General features: G+C 37.6%; 1 pseudogene; it reads left to right on the top strand.

Moving 5' to 3' along the window:
• Positions 1-18,960, top strand: part of LOC114030358 — a 38,947-nt pseudogene that overhangs the window by 9,057 nt on the left and 10,930 nt on the right.

Genomic DNA, 18,960 nt, shown 5'->3' with positions numbered 1-18,960 from the left:
TTATGTATATTTTATATAGTTTTCAAAACACATTGCATATATATTTATTTTGGCCTTCACAACAACCTTGTGAGGTACCATACCAAATGGTACCTCACACAGACTGCAATCAGTCTGTAACTTGGTGATTCAGTCAACTTGAAAATCTTATAAGTATCTTGCATTTTAATCCTTTCCTAAGGATTTTGCATCAAGGTTTCATCAAAGTAAAGCTTAAATATATTGACCCCCTGCATCACTTGGATAATCACTTTGCTGGAGATTGCCATTCATTGTTAGCTTAGCATTTATATAAGGCTTTAAGGTTTACAAAGCATTTTAAAAATATACCATTTTACCCTCACAACAACCCTGAGAGTAGGTGCTATTATTATCCCCATTTTACAATTGAAGAAATTGAGACAGACAGAATTTAAGAGACTTCTCCGGCATCACAATGAGTTAGTGTATGAGGCTATATTTGAACTCAGGTCTCTCTGACTCCAGGCCCAGTGCTCCATTTACTGTCACCTATCCACTGTCACTTCTGTCTCTCTAAAAAGATATAGATAAATATGGATAAACAGATATATACATGTACACACACATCTATGTATATATGTAGATATGTATGTGTATACATGTATGTACATGTATATAATATGCATTTATACATATATTTCAATATTTCTACCTATCCTAAATGTGTTTATTCTACTATATTATTTTACATACCTAGTTATTTACCTGCTGTTTCCCCTTAGAATGTAAACATCTTAAGATAAGGGATGGATGTTTCACCTTTCTTTCTAGCCTCAGCACTTAGCATACTGCCTGACACATAACAGGCACTTAATAAATGGTTGTTGATAGATTACTTGATTCACTATGTACAACCTGAGACCTCTTATTTTAAGTCAAGGGGAAGATAAATATATTTCTTAAATATATTTCATATTTTCATGCCTTATAATTGCTGTCCTAGTACTGTGAATGCAGAAGTAGGTGGCTTGGCACAAAAAAACTGTATAACATTACTGTACACTAAATAGGCCACCTTCTCCCTATGTCCAGCAGCCTTTCTGTCTCCCTCTACCTCCTCTTCCCTGGCTTTACTCTCCACTCTCATATTTTCTGCTTGTTTTTTTTTTCCTTTCTCTCCTTTCCTCTGAATTCTCATCATTGCTCCTCATTTCTACTTCAGTGTCTTTCACTCTGTCTACTCTTTTCTTTGTTCTCTTTTCTTTCTACCTTTTCCTTCATTCTTCTCTCTTCCACAAGCAGGATCTTCCCAGATTTTGCAAGGAGAGGCCACCCCTTGCTTAGAGGCTATCCTTCCTTCCAGCTTGCTTTCTTTTTTGCTTTTATATTTCTGAAGATATGTTCTACATACCATACTCTATCATATCTATATTTTATTTAAAAGCATCAAGATACATGTAAAGGACTTATGCAGTATTTGGAAGATAATTATGAAAGTACATTACTCATAAAGCATAAATAGCATATTCATCCAATGCATATGGGGGCCCCAGCCAGAGAGATAAACAGATGGTGAACTGAGTTTTGTTTTGTTTTGTTTTGTATTTTGTCTTAGATTGAGTTGGGGGGACATTTTAAAAACTTTTTCCCTTGAGGCCCCCAAATGTAACCTCACTCATTAATGGGAGCTTAGCACCCTTTATTTCCAGAACGTGTTCAATAAGAATTTGTCAAGTGAAACTCCTCCCACTGACTACCCTATTAAAATCTTACCTTATAACAAATAATTACAGCTAAATAAATCTAAGCAGCACATTGGCCTTGTATAACAAGGTCCTACCTCACAATGGAGGGAAGTGTACCTTACTGTAAACCATCAGAATGGATTTGTTGCTAGAGCTGCCTACCTGTCTTCCTCCACCCCAAACAACCTTGTAGTTTCAAATCTTTAAGCCTGTGCTTCTGTGATTTCTTCTCTGTCAATTAAATATAAGAAGCAATCTCCATATTTTCTTATCTGTCACCTAATTGTCAAGCACATTCTTCCTGTCTCTTCTGCTATAATCATCGTGGCAGGAGAGAAGGGTAGACCAGCTGGTAGATTTCCTTTCTGCCACAAACAATGCTGCAACATCATCACCAACATCCCACCCACTTCTAAGAGATGTAGACCAGGAAGGACTGGAAGCAGATAAATCCCTAGTAGGGTATTGGTGTAGAAATCTCTTCCTGGTTCCTGCTTGTAAGTCTCCCTAGTCTCTTTTTTTCTTTTTCTTTTTTTCCATTTATATCTGTTACTTAGTAAAGGAAACAAGTTACTTTCACCACCATTTTCTTCAAACATTGTTTGGATGCTTCTACATCTTCCTATAGACTGATAGTTTTGACACCTGATATTTTCTTTTAAATGTGAATAATTCAGTATTGGGGAAAGAGAAGCCTATTGAGAAAACTGGAACTGTTAAAAAGGTCTGAAACAAAAGTTTACCACAGGAGTGTGTGAAGGAAAGCCTTTATTATGGTTCTCACGAGAAGTGGGCACATTGCAACCTAGTACGCCACATGTGTGCTGATATAGAAGCAGAGCCAGCTTTTAAATGCTTAGTAAAAAAAAAATCCCTACTCCTCCCATTTGGGCTGAGATTGGACCAGCTCATTGGGGTTATACTCTTCCTGAACTGCCCATCCCATGTTATTCCTTGTCATGTTTACTCCTCCCAGTCATACGTCCCATGTTAAAAAAAAATGGCGACTATCTCCGCCCTCAGGGTGTGTCAGTTAATATTCAATAAGCTCATTAAGCAAGAACAGTGGAGAAAAGCCTTTGCTCGGTCCTTAACCCCAAACTGTTGCAACCGGTTTAACCTCTAGGGCTCTGTCTTAAGGAAGTTGTGGTTTTGCGAAGTGTTCGAGCACTTTCTGATTGGTTGAGGGACTATCCGCAAGATCTTGGAAGTCCCTCTCAGAATTTCCATGTTCTGCTGTGGAAGCCTAACTTCTAAATCTTTCCCACAGAACCCATCACAAGATAGAGATGACTTGAGAGGATTCCTTTGGTCCATCCACCTCTTTGCAGTTTCCCACAAATATATTTGCAGAAAGTATTCAATAAATATTTTTCAAATGAATGGGTGGATTTTGCATATTATAGGAAAATGGAAGCTCATTTAGCAAACAATTAGCAAAATGGATGATTGGTTCTTGAGTAATTCAGGTGTAGAAATGTGAAGCATAATGTTTCCTCCAGAGTAGACTCCCTAAGAATTTCACCCACTTCTATTGGCACCACAATAAACTCACTACTTTGATTGAAAGGCTTGAGTGGTCTAATTCTTTTGAGGCAGACCCCCTGTACCCTTGCATTTCAGGGGTCCCAGCACCCCAAACCACAACACATTGGTGGCCTATGCATGAGGAATTGCCTGACCCACTCAGGTCCTTCTCCAGCTAAGACCAGAAGGTATGTAAGCCTCCCCTCTTCTCTCTATATCCCTTTCTCACTCTGCAGTTGGGATCACTCTCCATGCATCTAGGAAGTCTTGGAGATGCTTTTCAAGACTGACACTCTCAAGCTTTCAGTCCAGCAGTTCAGTTCAAGGCCATGAGTCTGGGCACACCTTCTGCTGCATAGGGGATGTACACCCTACCTGGAAGCAGTGCCCAATTCTCTCAATTCTCTCGATTCTTTAGGACACTAGGGAACTGAGAAAACTGGAGGTTCTTTTTGGTTTCATGAGATTTACTCCTTTCTACACCCCAGGATCTTCCTTCAAGGAGGGACTCCTCATTCCCACGCCCATGCCTGCAGGATCCCCCTTCTCTTCCAGCCTTATGGCCACTGGATCCTCCCAGCTGGACTCAGCGGGGACTTCCCCAATATTTACCCCTAGGTTAGAACTGGATAAAGCTCAGTCTCCAAGACCTTGAAAAAGAAAGCTTTGTGCCTGACCTCAATACAATCTAGAAGACCAAGAAAAATTGTAAAAAATTTTAAAAAATTCTTAAGATTCCTCTCCCTGTAGTTCTGACTCTGACCAGGCTAAGGCTACAGTGAAAACTTAGAACAGCTAAAAATGTATTAGATTATGGAGGTTTTGAGATTTATCATTTAAGAGTTTTGAAACACCTCCTTACAATCCCACTTCCTTTCCCCCACTCCCTTCCCTTGAGTTAAGAGGGTATTTCAGTGCTTGCATTGCAAACAGCCCCATGTTTTCCTCTTAACCCCTCTACTCCAAGATCAGATTAATCTCATCTTCGAATTCACCCTCCCCTACCTGGTGAAAGGAAGGAGTGGGGGAAGGGCAGCAGTACATCAGGGCCCCACTGGCAATGTCCCTGGCCCCTAGACACCCTGGAGCCCACTCAGAAAGCCTCGGAGTTTAGCCCAGGTTCAGAGCATCCTGCTCACCCCCCCTCCCCCAGCATCGTGGGGAGAGAGGAGAGTGATATGGGTCAAGGCAGTATGAGGTAAGAAGTCAGCCAGCTTCTGCACTCAATAAGCCCACTTTTTAAAAAGTTGTAGTTTTAACATGTTAATGATGAGATGCTGATTTTCTGTGTAAAGTAGTTTGGAAATGTGTTCAACAAGATTGAAGGCATCTGATTAGCAATGGGCAAAGTTTCAAACTGGTAAACTTTTTTTATCAGTTATGTCAAGCAACTTTTCATAATTTGGATGTTCACCTTAGCCTATAGTTGAAGAAGTTGCAGCTAGAACAATTTGGCTCTCACTTATGAAAATTTTAAGATTGTTAACTAAGATGTTTGGATTATTTTAAATGCTAAAACCTAAAGCTGGTAATTGATTACTGTGTGTGTGGAAAGGAGGGGATGAAGTAAAAACCTCATCCAGATTGGTTCTACCCATTCAGAGCAGTCCTCAGCGCTAGTCAAAAGGCATAGCCCACAGCAGCTCTAAAAGTACATGGGATAAATAGGAAGCCCCTTCTCTGGGATCCCTGTAGATCTCCCTTATTTTGTAAACTTCCAAAAAAGCTTGTTTGGGTTATGGAGTTCCTAAACAACAAACTTGGCTTGCTGAGAATTTGCAAGTATATAGAAATGATCTCTAACGATTGGCTTTTACCCCAGGACAAATTTTAAATTTGAGATATAAGTCCTAGTAAATTTTTCTCTCAGCTGTGATTAGTGAAATTTGCTGCTTGAGGAAAAAGCTCAGGAGATTGTAAATGATTTTATTTTGAGTTGGCAAACGGATAGTAATAATCCATCAATAATCAGTATTGACTAATCCACCATCTGAGAGAAATGCCACAAGTTACTCAGAGAGAATGTGATACAGGTGGAGGTCTGCAGCTGGAAAAGCTAAGAAGACAATCTCAGCCTCAGTCTAAGATAGGATCCTCCTGGCTCAGTTTTCCCATTGCATTTCTTTGAAAAGGAACGTTACCTAGCTGGCTGACTATTCCTGAGTCTGGCCATGAGGTGAAATTGACAAATCCTTCCCCTGTTTTAACCTTTTATAGTAAATTTCTATAATCAGAGCAAATGGTTAGTAAATTAGTATTCAGACTTGTCATGTGCCTGTCGGTATAGTCATGGGAATTATTATCCCATAGACTAAGGCTGGGATAATAAAATGTGTGTTTAAGATCTAAGCTATTTAGCCTAAAATTATATTCCTTTCTATATCCTTAACTCCTTAGTAATTGGGTATTACTATTAATTACTGAAATTAAATCAGAAACTTCTTCAATTTGGTTTGGGGAAGAGAATTTTGGTGCAATCAGTTTTTTTTAGAGGGAGGCAACCTATTTGGCCTAGTCATTACTTAAATATCCTCATAAGTCTTTTCTTATAATTAGAGTAAAAGTTAGTCTCTGGCAAATTCATTGAACCCAGGGGTAGAAAACTTCTACCTCAAAAGTGTTGTTACTTACCAATAGCATCAGAATCTCCTGAAGGAACTGGAATTCAAGTGGAAACTTTTGAGAAAGTAACAAGATCAGATAACCCTGCATGTCAAATGTGAATGATTCTAATGGGGCTCTTTCTTTCTTTCTTTGTTTTCCCCCATTCTGACATCTTGTAATTCTCCTTATATTTGGGCCCTACATATTGAACTTGCTTGTCAGACTTTTGTCTTCCAGAATATGGGCCATTCATCTACAGTTGGTACCAAACAGTGGATACCAGCCCATGTCTACCTATCATCCCATGGATGCAGCCTATGCTTGGTTCCAGTCAAACTCCTCCTTGGAACCCCATCAAGGCAGGGGCAACTCTATAGCACTTGCCATCAGGAAACAGTTTCAGAAGCTGAGACCTTCACTCCTTGCCCCAAAAGATTTTGAGCCTCATATATTTGAGGGAGGAATGATGGGGTTATGGGATTTGTGTTAGACCCCTAAAAGAAAAAAGACCAAGTCTTTGAATGCTATCCAGCTCCTGAATGTTCCACACATTTCTACCTAGATAATAATCCTTTTAACTTGTCTGTGATGAATGAATTCAAAAAGACATTCTGACCTTGCTCAGTATGCCTACAATTTGACCCTGACTCTTTTTTATGTTCATCTTATTCCTAGCTAGATGTTGAAGGACTATTTATGGTATTTGCTCCCAGGAGGGGCCAGCCACCCCTTCAGGAATGGAATATTCATAAACAGGAATGCTCTCAAGGATGTTTTGAAAACAGCTCCTTTTCCACTGATCATGCATTTATTTGGCAAACTGCCTTCTTTGTTAGAAGGAATTACAAAAAAAGTGGGTAGTCCTGAGCCATCTTTGGAGTCTCCCTGTGGTAAGGACTCATCATCCAGGCTTCCTGTTAGGACTCTGGAGGCTGATCCCAGGACTCCCCAGTCATGTGATCCAATAGATGATTCCCCTAATGGCAATAATCGATTGTACTAAGATTTGATAATGATTGTGACTTACTGATTGAGACTTATGTTAACTATTGACACTTATAATATTATTGCTTACTTACCGAGACCTATACTATCACTTACTTACCTTTATTATTGTTTTAATAATAAATACTATACATGTATATGTGTATATGTGTATGTATATATATATATATTATATATATTTATAAAACCTGGGACTCTGTGTCATTTCTGAGCCAATCCAAACTGAAACTAAATTAAGCTGCAGCAAATAAGGTTGCTTCACAACACACTGCCCTTTCACTATGGCTCTCTTGATTTAGCCCAAACCACTTAACTCCTTTCATTGTCTGCACCTGGCCCACCCCAGGCTACTTACCACTCCTTAATCCCATCCAAATCTTCTCACTATCTTTTCTTGTATACAAGTACCAATCTTACCCCCATTAAATTGGGGTAATTTAGACTCCCTAAGAATCTCACCCACTTCTTTGGCCATCACAAAAGACCTGATAAATTGATTGTAAAAAATTAATGTTTTCTCCAAGCAGCTCTCCCTCCTAACTTCCTGTTTCATTTCATGGTACCACTGTTCTCACATTTACTTGTTTGTAAACTTAAGGGTCATCTTTGACTTCTACCTTGCTCCCCAAGTCCAAGTAATTAACAATTTTTATTGATTCTTCCTTGAAAATGTCTCTTGCATCCACCTTTTCTTTCCATTCCTGCTGCTACCACACAACTACAGAATATTAGTGTTCAGTGTCTGGATTATTGAAATGGCCTCCTATTGGTTTTATACACGCCTAGTATGCAGTGGGATCAGGAGATGGTAGCATTTAGAGCTAGAAGCATGAATATTGTCTAGGCCAGGGGTTCTCAACCTGAGGTCTGCAAACTTTTTAAAAAATTTTTGATAAATGATTTCAATATAATTAGTTTCCTTGGTGATTATATGTATTTTTATATCCACTTAAAACATTTTGAGAAGGGATCTGTAGGTTTCATTAGACTGCCAAAAGGATCTGTGACATAAAAAAAGGTTAAAAACCCCTGATCTAGGCCAATATGCCTTATTGTTCAGATGAGAAAATTAAGTTAAGTGACTTACCCAACCTTACATGAATCGTAAGCAGTATGCTACTAGAATACAAATTTATTTGCAGAATTTCTGTGAAATAAATAGGTGGATGCTTCTACAAATTCCTATAGCCTACAATAGTTTTGTCTTGAACTGTTATGTAAATCCAATTTAATTTTTCAAATGTAGATCTTGTCTCTCTACCTATATGGTCAGCTTTTTGAGGGCAGGAACTTCCTCTTTGCATCCTTAACATTTTTGAACATAGTACATACTCAATAAATATTGATTAATATGATGAGATTCCCCACCCCCATTTCTATTGTGTATTTCCTACCTTTTAAATATTTCAGTAGCTTGTTTCAATAATTCAATAATTTCAATTGTAAATCATTATTTTAATTAAATTTTATTTTTTCAATGAACAAAAATCAGCCTTTTCTTCTTCCCTTCCCCCCTTCTTCTATTCAAAAAGAAAAAACAAAACCCTTTGTAACAAATATACTATCAAGCAAAATAAATTCTCACATTAACCATGATCCCAACAATTTATGTCTCATTCTGCCCTCTGAATCCATCTCTGTAAGTATGTAGCATTTTTCCTCATGAATTCTCTGGAATCAAATTGGTCATTGTATTGATCATAGTTTGTAAGTCTTGCAAAATTGTTGGTGTGATTAGATTTTTAACAAGGTATTGGTTTTGTCTTAAAGACCAATGTTACTGTCAACTCCATTCCTTGTAATCTTCACTTTGACAACAACCTTCTCTCTCTGGAGCCTTATAAAGAAAGCTGGCCTAAACTCCAAGAAGAATTAAATGCAGCAGGAAAAAGAAAATCAGAGAGAGCAGGCCATGTTTTCCTGACAAAAGGCCATAATCTGGACTTCAGATTTGTGCTCCATGTGGTGGCTCCTAGGTGAGATAATGGAGCAGGGATGTCACAAAAGGTAGAGAAAGGTTTGAGCTCCCTTAGAGGCCATAGAGGATCTTTTTTCAAAGCCATGTAGGCTATTTCTCTTTTCAATTTATGTTAACAGTTATGGAAGAATTCATCATCTTTGCCACTTATTTACATGTAATTGATGCCTTCTGAGGCATGGTCAATAATAGCAAAAAAAAAAGTGATATGTCATTGGTAGTGGTAGTAACATTATTGATGATGATGATGATAATGCATTATTATGGTAAAGAAACCATGAGGGATATGGGGAAAATTGATGAGTTGGTGACTCTGGTCCTCCATGTATGGATAATTTTTATTTGTTCCCCTTTTACATGCTTGTGAGCACACACACACACACACACACATTGAATATGAAGCTCTCTTAAAGGTCTCTATATCTTTCCATGCTCTCTTCTTTTCTCTTTCTTCCTTTTCTTTTCTGATTCCCTCAAATACTCAAAAAACCATAGGCAGTAGAGTGATGCAGCAATGGCCAGAGTTCTTAGAACCATTATGTTTCCTTCTTCCTGTTCCCATTGCTAGCTGTCACACAGTAGTCATTGTCATATACTCTTCATACCCTAGGCCATATACCCTTCCTACCTCTGTCCCTCCACCCACTTGGTTTTCTCTTCCCAAAACACCCTAGCTCAGAATAAATGAGCTCAGAGCTCAGAAAATACACCATCTAAATAAGTGACATAAGGCAAAAATCAAATTAATAGCTTCTCATCCCTATTTTTCTGTGCTGGTATATACACTGTATGGAGAGAGGGGCACTAGGACCCAGACTCCTTAAAGCAATCCCTTTGTGAATGTGGCTATCAACTCACAACCAACACTGGAAGTTCCACCTTTGCCTTAGACTCTCTTTCTCCTCTACATACTCCCAGAGTTCTTTCATGATGATACTACTGTCTCTGAATACACCAACTGGTAAACTTCCAAGGTCCTTACACAAATGCTAGTTCTTTATCTATACTTCTTCTGTCACCTCAGTCAAGCCAGTTTCCAAACAGTAGATGACCAATATCAGTCCCAAGTCTCCTTCCTGGATTTCTTCAATCAAATTGAGGAATAACCAGAAGCTGACTGCTTTTCAGCACTGGCCATGCTGATGTTTCTTTTTGCCTAGCATTTTCTATCTCTGACACTAGCTTTGTATCACATTGATTTATTTTATGTTTTTCAGGTTATGACAGATATCATCACACGATGTTTAAAGATGACTACCATTCTCTCCTTAGCATCAATCACTTTTCCAGCAATTGGAATGGGGAACTTGGGGTTTCCTAAAATCCTTTTTACTGAATTAATCCTATCTCAAGCGTTCAAATTTAATAGTAGAAGACCTTTGGAGACTCTAAAAGAAGTTCACTTTCTGTTGTATCCCAACAATATTGACAACATTCAGGTAAAGTCAGTTGTGAGTCATTTTGGTTAACAAAGTGCCTTTGTCATAGAAGAACTTAATAAATGTTGCTTTGATTAAAAAAAAAAACTGTCCGCAGTAGCCTGGCAGATAGCAATATTTGCAGTGTCTTGCATTGCTCACGTTTTTGTTTTTTATAGGACTTTTTTCTGGACTGCAGGTATGGTAACACTGCTAAACTCACTAATAGGATTTTCTTCTTTGAAAAGATCTGCTGTTTTGTAACGAGGTAAGCTTTTTGAGAAAGAGAGAAAATATATATAGTTCTAGTGGTCATCTAAGTCTTTCTCCTGAGGATCAACTAAGTTTAAAATGGAGCGGCTCCTAAGCAGTTAAGTGACCATTAGGTCTTTGTATTCTTTGACCATGGTAAACCATAAAGCAACACACAAAAAAATTGAGTGGTTTTCAGAATTATGAGAGTCTCTTCTTCTACAAAATGGCAGCGGAGTAGCTGAATGGGAGTGGAGAGAGGTAAGAATCATACAGTTTCTAGGTTTACTTTAAACATTAATTAACCACATAATGTAAAATAGATACCCTAACTAAGATAAATGCTCTAAATGAGAGTTACTCAAAATCACAGATACTCTAAATGTCTAATGGTCTGTGAATTGACCTTCTATTTGAAGAACTGAAACAAAGCAGTCTGTGTACAGTCAGACTAATGACTCTGAGGAAAATTTAAAATCAGTACCAAGCCAGAAGGATCTAAGATAAGAGGATGCTGAACAATTCCAACAACCTTTTCCTGACTTATTTGAATGAACTCTTAATGGCAAAAGGTGGGAAATGTACAAAAGATAAAGATATCAATGGCGGTTAATATTTCCTTCAAAGGTTTATCCAAAGTAAAGCATTCATCACAAGGAGAAAGTCAATAGGCCTAGAAACTCTCTTAGCTGGAAAATACTTGAACTCCTTGTCAAGGGGATAGAAAAAACAGCGAAAGGAAATAATAACTTAAAATATAAACTCACTTGTAAAACTCTAGGGTCAATTTATAATTCAATATAGCTTTGTGTAATACTTTCTTCAGCACCTCCAGGGGAGGTCCACTCCTAGCCCTAGAGGTCAGGGGGCAGGATGGAACCAGTTTCCCATACATGTACAGAGTTCCAAGGACTCCAGTGAGTTTATATTTTAAATCATTATTTCCCTTAGTTGTATGATCCTGGGAAAGTGACTTAACCTCTGTTTGTCTCAATTTTCTTGTGTGTAAAATAAGGACTCTGGGAAAGGAAATGGCAAACCACTCCACTATTTTTGCCGAGAAGAGTTGGACATGACTAAAAAATGACTTAACAAAATGATTCCTTTAAATCTGAGAGAGGTCTTCTTTCAGTAGGTCTTCCTCAAAGCAGCTGAGTGATTATATACATTAGCAATACAAAGGTACCCAGTCCCAGCAAGGAGAAAATATTTTTAATCCTTCAAGTATTTGTCCCTCATAGCGAAGGTGAAATCATTGCTTTCAATCCCCTTAAAATTCAATTTCTATTGGATGCTTTAATGACAAAGTTACTGAATTCTAAGGAAATCCTCTAGTAGAACTTGGAGTAGGCTGAGGGACAATACAACTAATGGGCCTAAAAGACATTTTTACCATAATTCTCTTCCAAGTATAGTTGTTAAGGACATGGAGCATATTCATATCAGTCTCTCCTTATTGAATGGCCACAGGCATTTTACTCTCCAATCTTCCAGGAGTTGGGAGCACCTCACAGTAAGTAACTACCATCTCAGTAGACATCACTAGAAGCATGAAAGCCAATCAGAACTCACCATACTCTTCATTACTCATCCCTCACTTCAAAGAGATCATTACACTCCAATCCTGTAAAACTACAGTATGTATTCTGGGCTGGGCATAGCTCAGATATTTTAGGTTGGATATCAAAACAAAATGAGGCACTCATAGATCATTCAAAAGTTAACAGAAGTCATAGTAAGGGAAGGATATTCAATGAGGAAAGGCATGAGGCTACCTTGTATTGATTAAGCTTGGTGAAACTCCATTGCCTGAGTTGCACATTATTTTCCATCAGTCACTCTTGATAAAGGGTGCTACTTTGTTATTGTTCAGTAATTTCATGATCCCACTGGGGGTTTTCTTGGCAAAAATACTAAAGTGGTTTGCCATTTCCTTTTCCAACTCATTTTATAGATGAGGAAACTAAGACAAAAAGGGTTAAGTGACTTGCCCAGGGTCACAGAGCTAGTAAGTGTCTAAGGTCAGATTTGAACTCAGGTCTTCCTGACTCCAATGTACCACCTAACTACTTACTAATGGCTACTTTGTACTTTGGGGCCTAGGAAGTGATGTCAACAGTCTGAGCCAAACAAGTCTGAAGGATAGTCTCAATAACTTGTGAGGAAAAACTTACAACCTTTCCTCCTAAGGAAAAACCTGAATGGGGATAGGAGTTAGGCTATTGCTCCCACCAAAAGCTAGTATCTGTCAGAGGCAGGACTTAAACCCAGTTGTCTATCCACTATGCCATGATGCCTTCAACTGATTATGATAAGCAATTGGATAGCCACCCTGAATATTTAATAGATCAAAGAGAATGGCAGGGATTGCATTTTGGAAATTGTCTGATGCTTTTAATGATCCCAAGCTACTCTAGGTTATAGATAAATTACTGATCTATATCGATGGAGGGAGTTTCCACATTTGAAAGAAATCATGAGGATAACCCCAAAACAAACACAAAAAAGGACACTATTCCCCAATGCAAAAATCCATATTTCAAACAGAAATGTTTTCCTGGCTGTGTTCTAAAGTTGCAGATCCTGTAATGTTGTAGTCTCTGAGAAAACAACATTACAGACAACCCAAGGGGCAATAGAGAAACATATGGCCAACATGTCTGTGACAATGTATTTCCAATGGTGACTGGCACTTCAAAACTGGCATAAGAGATGTCATTAAAGAAATCATTTATTGGAGAAAGAAAGAGATTGTTTATATATTGAGAGCAAGGAATAATAGGTCTGAATATTCTACTGGCATCCTTGAAACATAAAAGACCTCAAGAAAGTCCTCCAGCATGTTGGGTGGATCATTTCTGAAGGTTCTATGGAAGAACATCCACAGGAAATCACATGGAATAAGAAAACATGGGTGAGTTTCAATCTGTACAGAGGGAGGGAATAACCCACATCAGTGATATCACAGATTCATTGAAATATTGAAGTATGGACTTTTGTAGGTTTTTTATGATATACATTCTTCATTACCCATGATTCCAAAATGGAATTCTGATTGGGGATAACCAGAAGTTATAAAAATAAATCCTAGTTTATTCATCACATATATTTCTCTAATGAATTTGATTCATGTTTCTGCCAAAATTGCATTCAGTAGCTGTATTTCTATTTCTAGGTATTTTCAGAACAATTCACTAGATGGATTAATGGAAATATTACTAGTGACAAAGTGGCTGTAATTGATAACACTCAAGGTCTAGTAGAGTTATTTACTTACTACTTAGTGGTAGTTGAAGTCTACAAGAAAACAATCATGATTTCTTTGCAGAATAAACCAGTAAGAAAAAAAGCTCTCAAAACACTATGATACTATGGATCATTACAAGAAGCTAATTGTCTTTATATAGCATATGTCATTCAGGACCAACCAACTGACTTATCCACTTTTGCCTGAGGCTGTTTTATTGACCCATGGGAGTTGAAACCATCTTTCATGTGACTTCTACATAAACTTAGACACAACCAATCAAATGCTTCCACCTTAACAAATTTGGTCATGCTACTATGAATACTATATATGGCACATATTATATTCTGTAAGTCTTTTTCACCCAAAGGATCACCTCTTGAACCTGACCGAGATTACCTAATTAAAGGAATAAGAAAGAGACAGAGCAAAGCCTAATTACAATAGACTCAGCATCATTTTTTGTCTCCTTAGGTTTCCTTGGGGCTATTTCTAGCCCTGATTTGGTCTATGAAATGAAGATTGGTTCCATTACATTCCAGGTTGCCGCTGGAGATATAACCAAAGAAAATTCTGAAGTGATTATAAACTCAACAAATTCCACATTTGTCCTCAAAACAGGTATTTTGTTTGAAGAATTTTAATTAATATAATGATTAACGAAGTCATAATACAGGAAGTTATCATGAATCATCTGTCACAATTATGCATGCTCCATACCCTAGACTGGGTAAAAGGAATTCAGAATGGCTGATTCAGCTAATTGTTAGGAAACAAATCTAATCAACTCTCATCACTGCTCTTCTATTATATTTTATAAATATATCCTTGATATTTATCAAAAAGCACTAGCATCTAGATTTCTCAAATCTACCTATCTTTCCCCAGCTTCTTTGCTGACCTCCAATCTCACATTTCCAACTGCCTTTCAGACATCTCAAACTGGAAATCCAATAGATATCTTAAACTCAACATGTCTAAAACTGAACTCATTATCTTTCTCCCTATACCCTTCCCTTCCTGCTGCCTTCCCTATTACTCTTCAGGGCACTACCATCCTCACAGTCCCTAGGGTCATCTTTGACTCCTCTCTCTCTCTCTCTCTCTCTCTCTCTCTCTCTCTCTCTCTCTCTGTCTCTCTCTCTCTCATCCCCCCTCTCATAACCAATCTGTTGCCAATGCCTGTCCATTTCTTGAATACACCCCCTTTTCACCTCTGACACTACCACCACTCTAGTGCAGGGCCTTTTCACCTCACACCTGGACCATTATAATGGCCTGCTTATGGATCAGCCTGCCTCAAGTCTCTCTCCACTCCAATCCTTCTCCATTTGGCCACCAAAATGATTTTCCTAAAGCACAGATCTGACCATGTCATACACACCCCTTGCTCCACTTTACCCCCCACCCCGTTAAACTCCAGTGACTCCCTTTTACTTCTAGGATCAAATACAAAATACTCTGTTTGGCATTTAAAGCCCTCATAACCTAGCCCCCTCCTACCTTTCCAATTTTCTTGTACTTTACTCCCTAGCTGCTAATAAAAGGATTGTTCTGTGAAGTTTGGATTCAGTCAAAGGGCCACACTTGAGGACCTAGAGGGCCACAAATGGCCTCAAGGCCAAAGGTTCCCCACCCCTTCCCTGGCACATGCTCTTTGGTCCAGTGACACTGGCCTCCTCACTGTTGCTTGAACAAAATGTTCCAGCTCCAGGCATTTTCTCTAGCTGTCCTTCATTCTTGAAATGTTCTCCCTCCTCCACTCTAAGTACCAACCTCTTTTAAGTTCCAACTAAAATCTTAACTCCTACAGGAAACCTTTCCCAGACCCTCTTAATTGTAGTGCCATGTTTCTGTTTATTATTTCCTATTTCTCCTGTACATAGCTTGTTTGTATATATCTACTTGCTTGTTGTCTTCCCCATTAGGTTATGAGCTCCTTGAGGACAGGGAATCTTTTGGCTCTTGTTGTATTCCTAGCACTCAACACAGTGCCTGGTACATAGTAGGTGCTTAATAAATATGTGTTGAGGGGCAGCTAAGTGGCACAGTGGATAGAGCACTGGTCTTGGAGTCAGAAGGACCTGAGTTCAAATTCTGCCTTAGACCAAACACTTGACACTTACTAGCTGTGTGGCCCTGGGCAAGTCACTTAACCCTCATTGCCTGAAAAAAAAAAAAGAATAAATATGTGTTGACTGAATCTCATCTCTCACTCTCATTTACCCTCTCCGATCACCTGGTTGTAAAAGGGAACCTGCTATATTGAGAAGCAATCCATTCCACTTCTGGATAGCTCTAATTGTTAGGAAGTTTTCCCTTGCATCAACTCTAAATCTACTTTCTCCACTGTGCTTATAGCTACTCTGTATAGTCAAGCAAACCTGACCTAATAGCTCTTCCATATGACAGTCTTAAATCTTAAAGTAAGATATTTACAAATATCTTATATATTAAGATATATCCCACCTACTTAGGTCTTCTCTTTTCCAGGTTAGATACCTCCAATTCCCTCAAGTGATCCCTATATGGCATGATCATCTTGAGGCTCTTTAACATCCTAGTTATCCTTCTCTGGATGGATACAATGCTTTTATTACTGAAGTCTGAGATCACATTAGCTCTTTTGGGTGCCCTATCACACTATTGACATATTGATCTTGAAGCTCAATAAAACCACAGAATATTTTCCAGATAAACTGCTATATAGATAACTCTCCCCCATCTTGTATTTGTGAAGCTGATTTTTTAAAATAAATTTTTTTAAATATTCTGAACTAGACAAACATTAGGAAACATAAACATTTCCATACACAGAGAAGAACAGAAACAGAAGATAGCACATTAAACAACAGATTTACACCAAATTTGAACCTTTTCTTTTTGTTTCTTTAAAAAAGAACTTGAAACAATACATTGGTTCCAAAGCTGTCTTGTTTGTATGTTTCCCTCTGAACCTTGTGTTTTCTTCTATACTTAAAAAAAACTTCATTCATACTCTTATTCTTCTTTTCTTTTTTTGTATTACTAGAACTCTACCCCCTACTTTCCTTAAAACTTCCACCCAAAAAATGTTTTAATGCTCATGAGTAATTAATAATTATAGTCAAGTAAAACAAATCCACACTTTGGCCTTGTCTGAGAATTTATCTCTAGTATATCTTCACTGTCTCAAGAGGTAAGAAGTGTATCTCATCATTTGTCAACCAATGTTATGGTTGATTATTGCATCGATCAGAGTTAAACTTTTAAATTGTTGGGTTTGTTTTGCATTGTTTTTTTACCAAGTTGTAGTTATATAGTTTTTCTGAAACCACTTATTTGTAAAGTTGATTTTTTAAAATCACAATTTAATACTTTCCATTTATCCTTATTAGAGTTGATTCAATATATGTGATAAACATATTATCTATACTCTTGTCTACCTCTTGTTAAATAGCACTGGGTCAAATGTGGATCCCCAGATGACCCTATCAAAGACCTCCTATTAATGATATCAAATCATTAACTACTACTCAGAGTTCAGCCATTTAATCAATTCCAAATTCACTTAACTCTACTATCTTCTAGCCCATACCTCTCCATACCACAAGAATGCTAGCACTGTTACTTACTAGCTACATGATTGCGGAAAATTAACATCTACTCTCTGGGCCTTGGTTTCTTCATATATAACATTAAGAAGAGGTGGGCATTGCAATGGATGATCTTTGAGGTCACTTCCATGTCTAGCATTCTATGATTCTGTGATCCATCCTCATTCCTGTTATGACTTTTTTTTTTCATTTAGGAGTTTCCAAAGCCATTTTAGAAGCTTCTGGAAGAGATGTGGAATTAGAATGTGCAACATTAGGTATGATATTGATGTTTATGTTTCAGTTATAATCCAGTGAAAGTGAAGGGTCTGGGAGTGAGGAAGAAAGGATGTGGGAGACCATGGGAGCAAGGAATAAGCATTTTAGGAGGCATTGTTAAGTAGGTGAGGGTTCCTGAAAGTATTATTATTGTAATAATTTTCCTTCAAAGCTAGAATTTATCTTCTGTGTGTCTATAGGAAGCAGCACCCACATCTGGTATGATCTGAAGGACTCACGAGGTTCCTGCATCTCAAAATATCTAACTCATCAACCTTCTACAGTATAAATGAATGAATAAATGAATGAAAAAGCATTTATTAAATACTTACTACATGCCAGACACTGCATCAAGGACTAGGGATGTAGATATATGCAAACAAAATGGTACATATCTTCAAAGAATCTATATATTCTAATAAGGGAAGAAAACATATAAAACTAGAAAGGTGGGATATGGAGGAATACTGCAGTGGTGACCTATTTTGGATATGACTAGGAAGGTTCTAGAAAGATAAGAGAAGTGATCACCTATCAATGTCCAGAGTCATTGAAAGTACTTTTTGGGGTTAAGACACTGTCTCTAGAATGTTACTAAGGAAGATATTCAGGCATTACAATATATTCAGTGACTACAATACTGTAAACATGGAATTGTAGTACTTCTGGTTAATTAAAACAGATTAAACAAATTAATTAAAACAGTCTATGTTAGTACCATAAGAGGTAGTATGGTATAGTACAGTGGTGTTAGACTCAAATATAAACAGATTTCTGTGGACTGAATGTTATACATATATATTTTTTTCTTCTTTTAGGAATGTACATTACAATGGGACTTCATTGGATCTTGAATGTGAAATGTCTTGGGTTTTATTAAGTTAATAATTGTTTTTAAAAAGTGTAAATGCAAAATACAGCTACTAATGGAATAAAAAGTACACTAGAAGCTACATACAGCACCCAGGCTACATATGACTCTGCAACATCCTTCCCCCAGTTGCATTACCTGTACCAAAACTTCTCTTTTAAGCTTTTGGTCAAGGAAGGAGGGAAGTGAGAGGACATGTTCTCAGTCTTCAAGTGTTGAAAATGTATTATATGGAAGAGAGATTATTAGCCTTGTTTCTTTCTCAACTTAATATAAAAAAACACTTCTTATTACAAACTTTCAAAACTGGAATGGGCTACTTCATAAGCTTCCTGTTACTATAAGTGTTTAAATAGAGGCAGGGAGTGACTATTTGTCAATAATGTTTTAAAAGGTGTTCATAAGTGAGAGAGACTTGTACTAGAGAACCCTGAAAGATCCTATTCATCTTTGAGAATTCATAAAAATTTGAGCAGAAGAATCAAACAAGTATCATGT

Source organism: Vombatus ursinus, unplaced genomic scaffold, assembly GCF_900497805.2.
Source record: "Vombatus ursinus unplaced genomic scaffold, bare-nosed wombat genome assembly UNPS02014959.1, whole genome shotgun sequence".
In the NCBI taxonomy this organism is placed as follows: Eukaryota; Metazoa; Chordata; class Mammalia; order Diprotodontia; family Vombatidae; genus Vombatus; species Vombatus ursinus.
This window is presented reverse-complemented; position numbering and strand designations above follow the sequence as displayed.